General features: G+C 41.4%; 1 protein-coding gene across 3 annotated transcripts in view; it reads right to left on the bottom strand.

The window, feature by feature from the left end:
* ST6GAL2 (ST6 beta-galactoside alpha-2,6-sialyltransferase 2) overlaps positions 1–15,129 on the bottom strand; it is an 85,776-nt gene extending 70,647 nt beyond the window's left edge. For all 3 annotated transcript variants that reach the window (XM_089511375.1, XM_089511372.1, XM_089511373.1), the window contains exon 1: positions 14,863–15,129. The gene's annotated coding sequence lies outside the window, so the exon portion shown is untranslated. The remainder of the gene's footprint in view (positions 1–14,862) is intronic.
* Positions 15,130–15,414: the final 285 nt, after the last annotated feature.

Here is a 15,414-nt window from a genome sequence, read left to right as displayed (position 1 = left end):
CATTCTGGATTCCAAGGAAAACATCTTCTTTGAATTGCAAATGGACATTAAATTTCCTTGACTTTGAAAATCTACCAGTGACTGCATGACAGGGAAATTTGTCATCCAGTCCTGGACGGGGTTACACATCCCCTAAAGGACAAAGTTCGCAGTTTGGGAGGACTACTGGACCCATCTCTACAGTTATCATCTCAAGTGGATGTGATGGCTAGGAGTGCTTGGTACCAGCTTCGGCTGATACGCCAACTGTGCCCCTGTCTGGATCGAAAGGACCTTGAAACAGTAGTACATGCACTGGTAACCTCTCGTTTGGATTTCTGTAATGCGCTTTACATAGGGCTACCTTTGTACCAGGTTCGGAAGCTTCAGTTGGTCCAAAATGCTGCAGCCAGATTGGTCACGGGAACCTCTAGGTCGGACCATATAACACCCGTGTTAAAATCTCTGCACTGGCTGCCAATCTGCTTCCGGGCCCAATACAAAGTGTTGGTTATCACCTTTAAAGCCTGAGTTACTTGAGAGAACACCTCTCCTTACACAATCCGCTCTGCACTCTCAGAACAATGGGGAAATTGTTACTTGAACACCCCAAGGTGAGATTGGTAGCAACTCACCAAAGAGCTTATACAGCGATAACTCCAACTCTTTGGAACACACTCCTGGAAGAGATTCGTCTTAGCGGTACACTGGAAGCCTTTAAGAAGGCAGTGAAAACCTTCCTCTTCCGGCAAGCATATCCTCCTGATTCTCTCTAGAGAAAGTATTCCCCATTTAGATTAAGATTTTTTGAAATTTTATAGTCCTGACTGTTTTAATATGCTGTTTTTAAACACTTTTTATCAGACTGTTGTAACTAGGCTTGCCATATCCCGCCTGGGGGCGGGACTTTCCTGGTTTGGGGCAGGGCCACACGGTCCTGCCCCGGTTTGGCCCCTCCCCCAGGACCTCCCCCCCCCCAGCAAGGCCGTGGAGGCAGCTCCAGTCCTCCCCATGGCTGTGTGCCACCCTCCCCGCCTCCCTGCCTGACTTAAGCCTAGAGAGCAGGTCTTAAAGACATCTGCCACTCAGAGCTATTGCCAGCCCACTTGGTATATATACCCTGCAAAAGGCATTACTTTCACGTTACAGTGAGCAAAGAAAAAAAGGCCATCAATCATTCCTGTTTCCCTGGGAGTCTAAATGCCTCATCTTTTAAATGTCTACCACTCAGTATTGTTGTAATTCTTTATCACAGGGTCATTTTTGAGGCCATAAACACCTTTCCTTGTAATATGCAAATTTCTCCCAAAGCTGACCAATGAGAAAGAAGCAATCAGCCCTCCTCCACTTGGGTTGGTTTTCAATGGCTTGGAAGGAAGAAATTTTGCCTTGCAAGTTGCTGGTAAATAATAGAAGGCTTTGGGGTAGCAAAGGCTGCAGAAATAGTTTGACCCCCCCCTTAAACATCCATGGCTCAGTGCTATGGGATTCTGGGAATTGTAGTTTCTTGTGGCACCAGAGCTCTTTTGACAAAAGGAGACTGAATGGAGGCGTTGCCTGGCTGGGGGCAGAGCCTCTTGCCAGCAGTGAGAAGGCTGCGATGATGAGGGAAAGCAGGGGCTCCTCTGGTGGTCCTGGCCACTTCCCTTGGCTCCCTCCCTCCTCCTCCTCCTCCTCCTCCTCTCAGAGCTCATTCACACTCCCTGGCTTTTCTCTCTCCCCCCCCCCTCTCCACTTTGAGACCCCTTTAACTGCCAAAGCTCAATGCTCTGGAATTCTGGGGTCTGTGAGGCATTTGGCCTTCTCTGTCAGAGAGCTCTGGTGCCACAATAAACTACAATTCCCAGGATTCCATAGCACTGAGCCCTGGCAGTCCAAGCAGTGTGTTTTGGACACAGAGATCCTCCAAATGAATCCAGTCCCTAGCTTTTATATCTCTCACACACACTGCAGGAATAATAACCCACTTTGAGACTGCTTTAACTCAGTGCTAGGGAATCCTGGGAATGTGAGTGTTTGGGAGACATTGAGACTTCTCTGTCAGTCATGGCTCTGAGGCCACAATAGACTACAATTCCCAGGATTCCCCAGCACTGAGCAGTCTCAAACTGGACCATTTCCTCAGTGTGGATGCACCTGGGGAGGAATTCTGGGCACTGCAGTTCAACTACGTTTGGAGGGTTATGGGACTCCCTGTCAGAGATAGCTCTGGGGCCACAATGTACTACAGTTCCCAGCATTCCCCAGCACTAACCCAGGACAGTTAAGTCACTCTCGAACTGGATTATTTCCTCAGTGTGGATGCAGCTTTGGTGAGGAACTCTGGGCATTTCAGTCCAGCATTGTTTTCTTTCTGCAGTGTATTTTGGACCAGAGACAAGGTGACCAGGCATCCTCCTCCTTTTCCAGGACATGTTCTCCATTTGGATCATGGCTAAGAAGCATGGATTTATAATTACATGGGTGTTTTTAGCTTTTATTTTTGGCCATGTCCTACATATTTTTGCTTGGGTGCCCTACATTTTGGGGTGAGGGCATTGGTCACCTTGGTCAGAGAGCTTTCCAGGGGTTAACTGCCATTCTGCTGTGGTGCTGGAACAAACCACCATTCCCAGAATTCCATAGCATTCAGCCAAGACAGTTAAAGTGGTCTCAAACCAGATTATTTCTCCAGTGTAGATGCAGCCCAAGCCTTTTGCCTCTCTTATGCCTGAGATTTCAAAGCCCAGCCTTGGCACCACAACAAACTACCAATCCCAGGATTCCATAGGATGGAGCGATGAGAGTGAAAGCAGTGTGGCAGCAGCCTAAGTGTGCTTAATGCAGTTCTTAACATGGTGCACCTCTTGCCTACAGAGTCTCACAAGACTTTTTTGTTTAACAACTTGTACCCATTAACTCCATTTCATGTCTCCTTTATTTAGTGGGGAGGAATACAGACAAAACAAGTCAAAATGAAGAAAAACCAAAGTCCCTTGACCAAAGGGTTTGGTTGTGGAATAAGCCTCTGAAATATGCAAGAGGCAATGTTAAAATAAAGCCATGTTCAATGCTCAAATGTGCTGTTTGGAATGGGGAGAGGGGGGTGGCCAGAAAGGGAAGTACATTTCCGTGATCTGTCTACGAATAATGTCAAAATGTCCTCCATTTTGATCATGCCTAAGAAACATGGATTTATATTAACATTTCTAAAAAAGCCTCAATTTTTTTTGCGTGTCCTCCATTTTTATAAAATGTGTCCTACATTTGAAAATATTGTCCTGCATTTGTCCTACATTTGTCCCGGTTTGGAGGTCCTCACTTATGGCAACCCTAGTTGTAACTGTTGTTATACTGTAACATGACATGTGTCATATAATTCTATTGTATGTGAACCACTTTGATCTCAAGGAAAAGCGGTATAGAAATAAAAAGTTTATTATTATTATTTATTATGGCCAAACAGAGAGGTGCCAGACTACAGATAGCCCTCCCTGTCATCTGAACTAAGACCAGAAACAGAAAATGCAGGCCTATGACTAACATCTTCAATTTTTTTCACTTGTTTGCCTGATGAAGAAGCCAGTGTGACTTAGAAGGTTTGCAGCATGTAGTTGTGCATTTTGGTTGGCCCAATAAAGGTATCATTGTTTGGATATTATAGGATTTTTAAAATCTCCTTTTCAAGGTTGCTTTGGAATTCAGACTGCTTTCCTATGTGATGGTTACTGTCAAGCAACCTCTTTGGGTCAGGGCTCCATGTGTCTGCTATAATGTACCTACAGGTATGATCATATGAATCAGTGCTTTCATCCTGAAGTCTCCCTGATGCCAGTTCTACATCTCCTGAGGGCTGGCAGTGCTGATGTGAACACTTTCTCTGCAGCATGTGGCTGACTATGTGGATCAGTGCTTCCTATGTCACATTAGCTTCACAGAGCATCTGGCATGGGCAAGTTCCAGCAGCCATTGCCTTAGAGGTGAAACAGTTTTGTGAACAATGCATAATAGTATGTATAGAACCTTGCTTGTTCATTTGCCTCCAGTAACATACATTAAACTCAGAAGTGTCACTGTTTACATACAGTATTGTTATTTATAAAAAGACATAACTCATCTAAGATTATTATAAAAAAGGAAGTTAACAAATAATACCATGCAAGTATAAGAAGAAACTTTTCCTAATAAAAAACTTTTCCTAATAAAAGAGTGAATTATTTTATTTAATATTTAAGCTTTCAAATGGATTTGTAAACTCGTGTATTTTAAGAATGAACATAAGAAAATGAAGTGTTGTCTTTGGCTAAATAATTTTTTGCATTCATTATTAGCTTTAATTTTCAGTAAGAAAACATGCAGCACAGTACTAATTTTAGAAATACTTTATGACAGGGGCCATCCAGATGCTCCAGTCTAAAACTCCCATCAGTTCTACCAACAACAAAGGACTATGGAAGCTGTCGTCCAAAACATTCTGAAGGCCAAATGTTCCACAACATTGATCTGTAAGGAAATTCTATGGTGATGACTACCATAGAACCGTTTGTTTTATTTTATTTTTTTGTGATACAGGAACTTATCCTTATTCTTTCCATATTATTCCTGACTTGGTTACCACATTTGCTGCTCACGTAGCAATGCTGAATGTAGTAAATTGTTAGCGTTAACAACCACATCACTGGAGGGTCCTAATCTGTCTACCAATACATGAACAGAAATGCAGCTGCAATAGTCACAGCTTTATTAAACAGTATTAGTTGCAGATTGTGTGTGAAAAGCTATAATATCATAATTTAAGTCTGCAGAATCCCTGTACCTGGCAGTGGCATCCCCAGTCCTGGTGTCACCAGGTGTGGTTCACATCCACACACCCCCTAGTGATGTTGCTGGTACCTGGGATAGCTGCATGACAAACTGCAGTCTTTACATCTCGTTACTACTCTCGGTATTACTGAACCTGTTACACTAGTGGAAAGCCATAGAAGCACTTATAGAACAAACAGGAAGCAGCCCCACAGAGAAAGAATTGGATTTCCATTGGACTCCACTACTTATGATTGATATAACGTGGTATACTGGTTAGAATGTTGGAGTTGGACACTGAGAAACCAGGGTTCAAATTCCTGCTTAGACACAGAAGCATAGAATACGGGGTGATCTTGGGCAAGTCACACTCTCTCAACTTCAGAGAAAGGGAAGGGCAACCCTCTTCTGAACAAATTCTCTCAAGAAAACCCAATGATAGGTTTGCATTGAGGTTGCAATAAGTCAGAAATGACTTGAAGGCACACTATAATAATAACCATTGTGTTTGATCTGCATGAAACTGAAAGTCTGGAAAATCCTTTGCTTTGCATATGTAAGATGGCTGCCTGGTTGCCTGTGGAAAGAGTAAAGAAATATGGTGATCCCTAATGCATAGCAGCTGCAACAGACAAATTTAACAGCTAGGTAGTATTATGAATATAAGAGACAGCACTTGTGATAGAGGGGTCTACTACCCATGCTACATATTCACCCCTTTTCACTTGCAATAATTTCATTTCCTATGGAAACTCAGCATGCCATATAGGAAATGCATTGGAATTGTCCCACAGATTCTTTGTTATATTCTACATATGCAATCCTCATCCTCCATGAAAAGCTCTATTATAAATGAGCAACAATCAAGTGTTTAGCGCTCACCATTTATAGTAGTTGGCCTTTCCATTATTTTTAAGTTTAAACATCACAGCGAGGCATGCTTTAAAACAAGCAAAAGTCTGTAAGCCAGAAAAAAAAATTCTAGAATCATATTGTGTTATGTCACTGCCCAACCACAACTTGCTAGCAGTGGTGGGTTTGCATGTCATGCAAGCCAGATATCAACACATCATCCTATGGTGTGCTGTGATGTGCAAACATGATCAGAACTAAGAGAAGCATTTCAAGAAGCACACTACAGTATTTTCATACCTCAGAGGTGTGGATAAAAGACAATGGCTATAGATGAATTCTGTGCACACCATTATACAGCTTAGCTATAGCGAGATAGAGGAAATTCTACTTTCCCTACCCTCATGGCTCTTCACCACTTGCTTACTTGTGTGTAATGCCATATCCCTGCATTTGGCAAAACTGACATGTATTCAAGCTGAGACTCCTGGAGAGTCTCCTTTTCTTCTAAGGATTCTGGAAAAGCTGACCTTTCCAACTTTGTTGTGAGTCTCACTTGTTCAAAGCTCCCTATATTCATAATTCTAAAGACACAAAATGTGAAATACCCAGCTTATCTTGATATATGACCTACGTTCTCTTACTTGCTTATACTCCTGATTAGCTATTGGGTTAATGGGAAATAACATGCATGACTCTCTTTGGTCAGATCCATTTAATTTACTCTTTTGGTGACATAATTTTAAACCATTACAAAAGCTAGATGCTTCCAAAATTCAGATAATTTATGCTTGATTATTTGACGTGGGACTGGGACTCCCACCAATCATTAATAGCACACTAATAGTCTAATTTCTTCCCAGACAAATATTTATGGCATTATCATTACTATATTTAGGATTGCTTTGGGATTGTATAATTCACTTACTGAAAGAGAGGTAACATGGGACAAAGTGTATGTGGCACCATGAGGGATAGAATTCTGTGTCATTCAGTGAAGCCACTGAGGATGTGGAGTAAACATATCCACTGACTGTAATGGCATTTTCCCGGAAGAGCAGAAGTAGTTTCACACTCTCCCAAACACTACTATTGGCTGCATCTTGGTTATTTTGTTTCATGTAGCCTGCTACATGATGAAACTGATAACTAGGGTTCATCATAACCGGATTGTACCATCCTGGCTAAAGCATCTTCCAGAACGAATGAGCCTCTGCTTCTCAATTGTAAAATTCCACTGAGTTCTATAAGTAACCGCAGCCTTTGACAGTATAATGGATAGGTAAATTAATGAGGCCTAACTTATTCATATATCAACAAACTTGTATTAAAAATCTATAATTAATTGGAGGATATTTATTTAATCAATGAACTTCAGACATTGAATTCAATTGCATTTATTCCCCCCCCCCCCCCCCCCCCAGTTCAGCTACACAAAACTTGAAAATCCCAGCTCAACTGTATGCTGCAGAACTGTAGAAGCTGAACAGGAAAGATTCATGATTGAAGGTTGTCACTGATTATATATACTCTTGTGCCTAACAAAATGATTAACATAATCATTTTTAGTGAAAACAATCTGCATAGGCTGTTGTGTTAATCTTTAATAATTGAAGATGGCAAAGATCAAATGATACCTCAAATGCTATTTGCAAGATGAATTAACTCATGTGGAAAACTATTTTAGCCTTTTGTGAAATAGTAAGCAAAATGTCCACATTTTATGTAAATCTCTCTTCAGTTGTTGCTTTGCCACCATTCTTTCATGTATATTGGATATGTACAAAACAGTGTATTTACACTGAACTACAAAAGAAAACCGGTTGCAAGTACTAATAGCTATTCCTGTGTTTTCCCCTTTTCTTGTCAAAGCCACAGTAAAAGAAAATGATGTTTTGGGTTTTCTTTTCTTCAAGATTTCACAATGTAGAGTACATCACCACCTATCTAAGCCTAATCAGGGAAATGAGTTACCAACAGATTTCGTATTATCTAATGCCCTCAACATTCATGGGCATATGTTATTTCATTTACTGTTTTTATGCCACTGTGTATTATCCCTCTGCAACCATGTCCCAGCTCATGATTTCCTCTGCCCCATCTCGAATTCGCTCCTTTTCACTTGCTGCCCCTCACTCCTGGAACCTTCTTCCCCCACGAGCAAGAGCCATCACTTCTTTAACCAGCTTCAAAACGGAGTTGAAGACCATCCTGTTCAGAGAAGTGCTCCCAGGCACTGCATAATTGTCACTTGCTATTTGATGTTCCTTTGTTGCCTGTTTTATTGAATCATTTCCTGTATTGCTATGTCTTCCCTCCAGTCCATCTCCCCTGATCCAGGCCTCAGAGGTAGAGAAGAACTGTTGGCCCTCATCCCCTTCCCCTTCTCCTTTTATGTCGTGTCTTTTTAGATTGTAAGCCTTAGGGCAGGGAACCGTCCAATTAAAAAGATTGTATGTACAGCGCTGTGTAAATTTACAGCGCTTTATAAATAAAAGTTAATAATAATAATAATACATTAAATGTTGTCTACAAATAATAATAATAATAATAAATCCCCAAGACACAAGACACACATTTACCCAGGATACCAAGTTGTGCTGCCAATTTTGGCATGAAGAAAATTTCTGACTTTAAAATGCATGTAAAAGATAGCAGTTTAGCAAGTCCACATCACTATGAGTGCAGAAACGTGCTACACCTTCCAAAGCATATCTTGCCATCCAAATAGCTAGTAAACAAACCCTGTTTAAAACTAGAATTACAACTCTACTTATTTACTTGGTGCTGGTCTTGAAACCTAGTACACAACTGTTTCTAATATCTACCCGTCGCTGTTTTTCCTTCATGTTTCTAAGTCAATATTGTATAAAAGTGGTCTTTTAAAATAATTAATAGGAAGGCTCTTTCCCTGGGATAGAGGATGCAGCTTCTCCTTATAAAGTAGGTGGGCTGTATGGTCTAATATTACTTTAAAAAAAGTTGGCAAAAAAAAGATAGCTCAAGAGATCTGGAATTTCCAATTATGATGTAATATTTTTAGAATAATCTCTAAGCAAGTTAAGAGCCCATCTTTGAATTTGTGGTTGTTGTTTGGCTTCATTTCCCCTGTCTATGACAACCCTATGACAAACCTTTGTAGTAGTAGTTATTGTTGTGTACCTCCAAGTCACTTCTGACTTACTGTGAACCTAGAGCAAACCAATGCAAGGATATGATTTTCCTAAGGTCACCCAGTGGATTTCCTTGGGGTGGGGATTCAAACCTTGGTCTCCAAGTCACAGTCCACTGGCCAAACCACTATACCACACCTTCTCTCAACCTCATTTGAAAAGGTAGTCTACCTTTTAAAAAAACTTCTCAGTAATAAACACAACACTGCCATCTGTTACTTTTGAAATACATTGTTAACAAACATACTTAAAAAACAAAAACTATCATTCTAAGGGATGACCACTACTACTCAGCAGCAAAAAGACCTGGGTCATATTCTGTATCAGAGAAGGGGAGTTCATGGACCTCCCTCTAGTTTAGGAGGTGCCACTCAACACTGGCATAAGTAGGTAGAGCTGGTAGGAGATACAGACTAAGCACATCTAAGCACATTAAGTGTTCCTAGCCCCTCTTCTGCAATGTGTGTGGCCTATAGAAACAGGTGAAAAATGCTAAGCCCGTGGCAAAGTGCATACATAGTGCAATAGTGCAAACAATCATTGCATGATGACCTGTTAAAACAACATTCAAGACCTTATGCCAAAGTGAAATATAAAACACTAGTTCTTCAAATCAGCTCTACCATAAGAAGGGATAGTATTATTGCCAGAATATGAGTGTGTATGTCATCAACTCCTTAAGAAAATGAGTAGGGAGGAGGAACAATTAGCAGGTACCAGCTACATAAATGAAAATGAAAACAGCTTTCTTTACTAGTGTAACCCAAATCTACCACATTCCTTTTCTATTACTACTCTCCACTCCAATTCCACTGTTTACACTGTACCCTATCCTACTGGAGAGGGGATTTTTTTTAAAAACAACAACACTATTTTACTTCTTATTCTGATCACTCAACTGTTACTGCAGTCCAGAAAGATATTCAGTGAGTTACACATAATTCACAAGGTGCTATTACTGTTATAAATGTGTTATGGCAATTTGCAGAAAATGCTTTCTGCTTCCCCCATGTGGTCACTGCAGATATTACACCCTGGAAAATCTTAAAAACACAAAGGTCATTATGAAAAATCATTTTCCACCTGCAGCATGAAACAGCCACCCATGTGACCCTTCCTCCTATGCCATATGACCCCCTCTTGTTGCTCTGAGTCAGCACATAGTAACAAATTAAACCATTAATGAATAACAGGCAGATTACCTGCTCCACTGAAAAGCAGTGCAAACTGCTACAGGCCAAAAAGTGTGTCCTAAAAATGTCTGCTAAAATGTACTTGTTTTAATACTACTTAGTAGTCTGGCATCAAAATGTTGAGAGACACCATTACACCTCTATGTATTAGACTATTAGAACAATATTAATATTTGAGTGTCTCATACAATAGTCAAGAATTCTATCATTAAAGGTGGATTCATATGTACATTTGATGTTAGCATCTTAGCTTAATTTGTGAGTTTTCTTCACATACACAGTACTGCATATCAAGCGGCATATGGTTTTGTACTGATAGATTGTTCACACATAGAAGTCATCACAATGATACGATCAATGAGTAAACATGCATGTGTGAAACAAACCTATAAAATACAATCTTGCAGCCCTTGACAAAAAACCTGTACAAAGAGAGAACCTTGTATCTTGAGTTTATGTTCCAGCATACTTAGTACCTGCTAATTACAAATAAAACATATACTCCTCCAAAATGAGAAAACAGACCATATATGGATAGAATATAATATAAATGTCCTATTTCAAAGATTACTTCCAGAATGATAGGTGTGGAAAATGCCTATGCTTTGCCCTACTGCTAGTCCTAACTACTGTATAAGAAATGAAATCCACTGAAATGTGGACTTGTCAAGTTCCCATTGTGTCAGTAGGTCTGCTCTAGTTGGGACTAACAAATGTGTCTAGCCCTTTGGGTTTACTAGGAGAATCAACAGATATCCATGCAATTGCATAGAACTGGCATTATTGCTAAACAGCTTTAACAGAATGAAAGTAAGTAAATATAATGCCATTGATTTACTGTGCAATTGAACATCTTTCTCTTGATAACAGCATTGGCTCCACTACTAGACACAGTTGGGAAGAAATTATGTGGGGTAAGGGGTTTATCCTACAAATTTTGATTCTATGCAGATCTTCTGCCTTGATCCCAGCATCCAAAGATTTTATTGTTTCTCCCATCAGCCATCTTACATGTAATGTTTAAGACTTGACATCTGTGTAGTAGCAGACCCAAGTGAAATTAGTCACCTCAAATGTGCAACTTTGGTGCAAGACAGTTGAGTAGTTTGAAGAAAGCATGCATGGAATAACTAAAGTTATGCACCTTTAATTAGGACTATTTCCAGTGCAGTTGATGTGCAGGTAAATTTGTTGCTGGGTTTGTTTGTTTGTTTTATGAAGGGAAATTTATCTCCTGTTTTGTGGAAACATGAGATCTATCACCCTGACCTTTTGTCAGTATCTGCAACTGGGAGTCAAACTACACTCTGTGTATAGTTGCATGTGACCTTTGCTGCTCTAGAGTGAGCAACAGACATCTTCCAAACTTAATCAGGAGTAGTACATTTAAATTTAAAATTGAACCCTAGTCTCCAGATTGGAGTCCAACACTCAAACCACTATGCCATGATGGTTCCCACAGCAAGCGTATTGAGCAAGGATTCTTATTTTTTATCAGGACATTATGAGATCGGGGTTTTGTTCTAATGTAGAAGCCATTCAAACTACTGATCAAGTTCAGCAGGAAAAGAGATTCTACCTCAACATTAGGAGGAACTTCCTGAGAGTAAGGGCTGTTCGACAGTGGAACACACTCTTTCCTCAGAGTGTAGTGGAGTCTCCTTCCTTGGAGGTCTTCAAGCAGAGGCTGGATGGCCATCTGTTGGGGATGCTTTGATTGTGATTTCCTGCATGGCAGAATGGGGTTGGACTGGATGGCCCTTGTGGTCTCTTCCAACTCTATGATTCTATGATTCTTCTAATTTGTATATATGTCTGCCTCATACAGATGCTGCATAATATCATTAGACGTCTGAGAATCTTTGGCTCTAGCTGTCCCATAAGCACATCTATTTTAAAATAGTAATTATAATCCATGCATTACCTCATTTCTTTAGTGATCTGGCTTTATTGTTATGTACATGTGCTCTGGCTCCCACATCTATTGTACTTTTAACTTTCTTTTTTCCAAAAATCAAAGAGAATAAAACAAGAAAAGTTTCAAGGAAGGGTGAGGAAGAGACTAGTAAGATTTACATATCTAAAATGGGGTCTGTAAAATGAGAAACCTTTGTCCTTTCAGTCTTTCTATCAGCATCGGGCAGGTCTGGTCTTTTGGAGGGGTAGTAGAATACTCCAACAGTTCATAACAATGGAATAGAAAATACATAAGGAGTGGAGAAGCCATTTCGAACAAAACACTATGTCTGTTTAATTATCTCTTAAACCTTTCCCCCTAAATCCACCTGAAGTCCAAAAGGTCTGACACCTTAAACAAATGACAGAAAGCGTGGGAATGTCATGAAATTAGGATAGCAAACACAGAAATAACAAGGATGCAAAATGCAAAGGCTCTTCTACTGAAATTCATGGAATATTAAACTTTACAAATACAGAAAAGAAAGAAAAGGTTTTCAGAGCGTCTCGGCTAATGGCCAAGAATCCATATATCACCATCTACCTCTTCTAGAGGAGAGCCCCAAAACCATAGAAGCACCAGATCCCATCTGATCTTGGAAGCTAAGCAGGGTCAGCCCTGGTTAGTACTTGGATGGAAGACTACCAATGAATACCAGGTAATGTAGGCTGTGTTTCAGAGGAAGGAACTGGCAAAACCCTCTCTTGAGTATTCCTTGCCTTAAAAAAACCCTATGGAATATAGGTATATATATATATATATCGGCAGGTAACTTGAAGGCACATACACACACCCACACCTCTGCTCCATTGTGTAGTCTAGCTACTCATGCATGAATTACACATGCAATTTCTTCAGCTGGAGGGAGGATCTCTTGCAAAGAGTTGCACACTCTTTCTGATATTTCTATGGATTCTTAACTCTATCCAATCATATCAAATTTTCTCTGGAGATTCAACTCACTTAAGTACCAGCTATTTCCATGTACAATTTCATCTTCAGACTCTCGGGCATTTTAGTGGAGTGACTGGTATTTTCCATGAAAAGAAAGATGTTATTTTTGAAACCAGAAAGCAGTTCCCGCTTCCTGTCACTCAAAGTTATTCCTCAACAATCAGATGAACTTTAAAAAAAACCCAAACCCAACACTTTGCTGCAAAGATTTCCTATAGAAGAAATTTAGATTTCATTCATACAGTTTCTTTACAAAAAATCTCACTGAATCCTTAAACCTGTGTTATTTTACTTCCAACTAAATCCTATTAATTTCTGTGAATTTTACTTCCATGTAATGTCTTTGAAACTGAACAACTATCCTGAGAGGAATGTCTTCCAGGTCAACACAGGCTGGACGTACAAGGACTTGAAATAGAATAGTAACCCATGACTTATGTTCAGAAGTAAGTCCCATTAAATTCAATGGGGCTTACTTCAAGGTAAATTACCAGAGGACTCCAGGAAAAGGCACTTCTAACTGTGGAGTTCATCACACTAGCAAGAGTCCAGGGGAAAATGGGAGTTAAACTAGATTTAAGCCAAAGAAAACTTGGACATGCCCAAAGTTTATCACACAATGTTGCAGTTAATGTGAAATAACACTAAGTTAATCCGAACTCAAAGTGGAGAAAACCAGCAGCTTTCTACTTTCTGAACAACCCAAAAGTAAAAAAGCTGCCATCTTTCTCTGCTTTGTGTTCGGATTAACTTCGTGTTATTTCACTTGTGATAAACTGGTGTAATAAACTAACTGAATTTGCAAGTTTGGTTTAAATTTGAATGTACTTTAAATTGCGTTCAACTCCCGTTTTCTTGCTTGCTCTTGCCTAGTGTGATAAAGCTCCATGTTGAAAAATATGCAAACACTTTGAAGAATGTAATATTTCAGTATATAAGTCCTAATTAGAGCATTCTCAGAGTGGCTACTGTGGCAAAACTACGCATCCCCAGCTTCGCACACAAAAAACACTCAGGGATGCACAACCAAAAAATCTGTTGATGAACATGGACTTCTCTCTTAAGATTCAACACACTTTGCAAACTCCTCAAAGGTCAGCCTGAGCAAACAAAGAGAGCTAATAGCAAAGTCCTGGAAAGCCATTTTTTGAAACGCCTCATTTAAATTCTTGGAAAGCGCCCGCTTCTCCAAACAGGTCTATTGAACTCTTTGAACTGGCCCCAGCCTTCCTTTCTCCCTGAGGTAAACAAACAAATAAATAAATTTATTTATACCACAGTGCAGTGCGAGCCATAAAATGATTCAACCACCAATACAATGACAAGAAGGGCTTGCAAGGGGGGTGTATGTTGTCTGTGTGTGAGAGACAGGAGATCAGAGGGGTCCCAACACACTAGAATGAATGTTGGGTTTTTCTTTCTGGTGTTTTGAAGAGTGCTTGAAATCTAAGCAGTGATGACTCTCTTTCTCAGACTTCGGTGCCCATGATTCCCCCGGAGGAGAGGCATAAAAGAACTTAGAGGAGGATGCTCTCCCCTTTATACTAGGTTATTGAAGAGAAGGGAAGAAAAGGAAGGAAGGATGGAGAGAGAGAGAGAGAGAGAAACCTTGGCACTTTAAAGCCCTGGAGGGGAACAGTACTTCTGAGCCCCCGCACACTTTGCAGCTGCCACAACCTCGTTGTCTTTGTGTGCGTTTGTGTGTATTTGTGTGCCTTCACGCCGGGGGCACTGCGCTCCTTTTGAGCGCTGCTGCTGCTGCTGCTGCCAAACCCAACCCAAGTGATGGGAGAGGATTAGGAAGGGAAGAATGGCAGCGGAGGAGCAAGCAGCAGCAGCATCTCCCAGTCCCCTTCCAACCAGGGAGGAGGACCATTCCCCTGCTGCTGCTGCTCCCCGTGTGCGAAGGAGACCAAAGACCCCCAAGACCCCCCACCCCACCAAGACACAGAAACCCAGCCCCAAAACGTACCACATCCTAGGAATCCGTCCACAGCTCCTTCTCGCCTCTGCTGCTCCTTTTCTGAGGGATCCCTCTCAGGCAGGCGCCCACAGACCCAAGGGAGACCCCCAGCTCAGCCTCCTCTTCCCCTCAGACCCCCAGCCCTCCTCCTCGCTCGCCTTCCTTCCCCTCAGCACCGCATTGTGAGCTCCCCACACAACACGCAGCGCAGGCAAGAGTCTGGGCTGCTCCCGCCCTGCCTGGGGCTGTGCTTTTGACCCCCTGCTCTCCCCACTCCCTTCATTGCAATTGCACATGGCCATGAAGGAGAGAAAGAGGGAGGGAGCGAGGGAGGGAGGGAGGGAGGGAGGGAAAGAAGGAGGGAAGGAGGGAAAGACAAGGGAGGGGAGGGGGGGGGGTTAAGCCTGTGCGCGCCCCCGTCTGCGCGCCCCCAGCATCCAGGAAACGCGCTGCGCGCGCCCCGCCCCGGATTGCCTGCCTGGACACCACCAGCACGAGCTGCTTTTCCATTCATTCATTCATTCTTTCTTTCTTTCTCTGAGCAGTATCCAAGCTCTTGGG

Source organism: Sceloporus occidentalis, unplaced genomic scaffold (genome assembly GCF_023333645.1).
Source record: "Sceloporus occidentalis isolate IW3139 unplaced genomic scaffold, rSceOcc1.0.p SCAF_2, whole genome shotgun sequence".
Taxonomy (NCBI): Eukaryota; Metazoa; Chordata; class Lepidosauria; order Squamata; family Phrynosomatidae; genus Sceloporus; species Sceloporus occidentalis.
The sequence above is the reverse complement of the archived record's forward strand: the minus strand, read 5'-3'. Positions and strand labels throughout refer to the sequence as shown.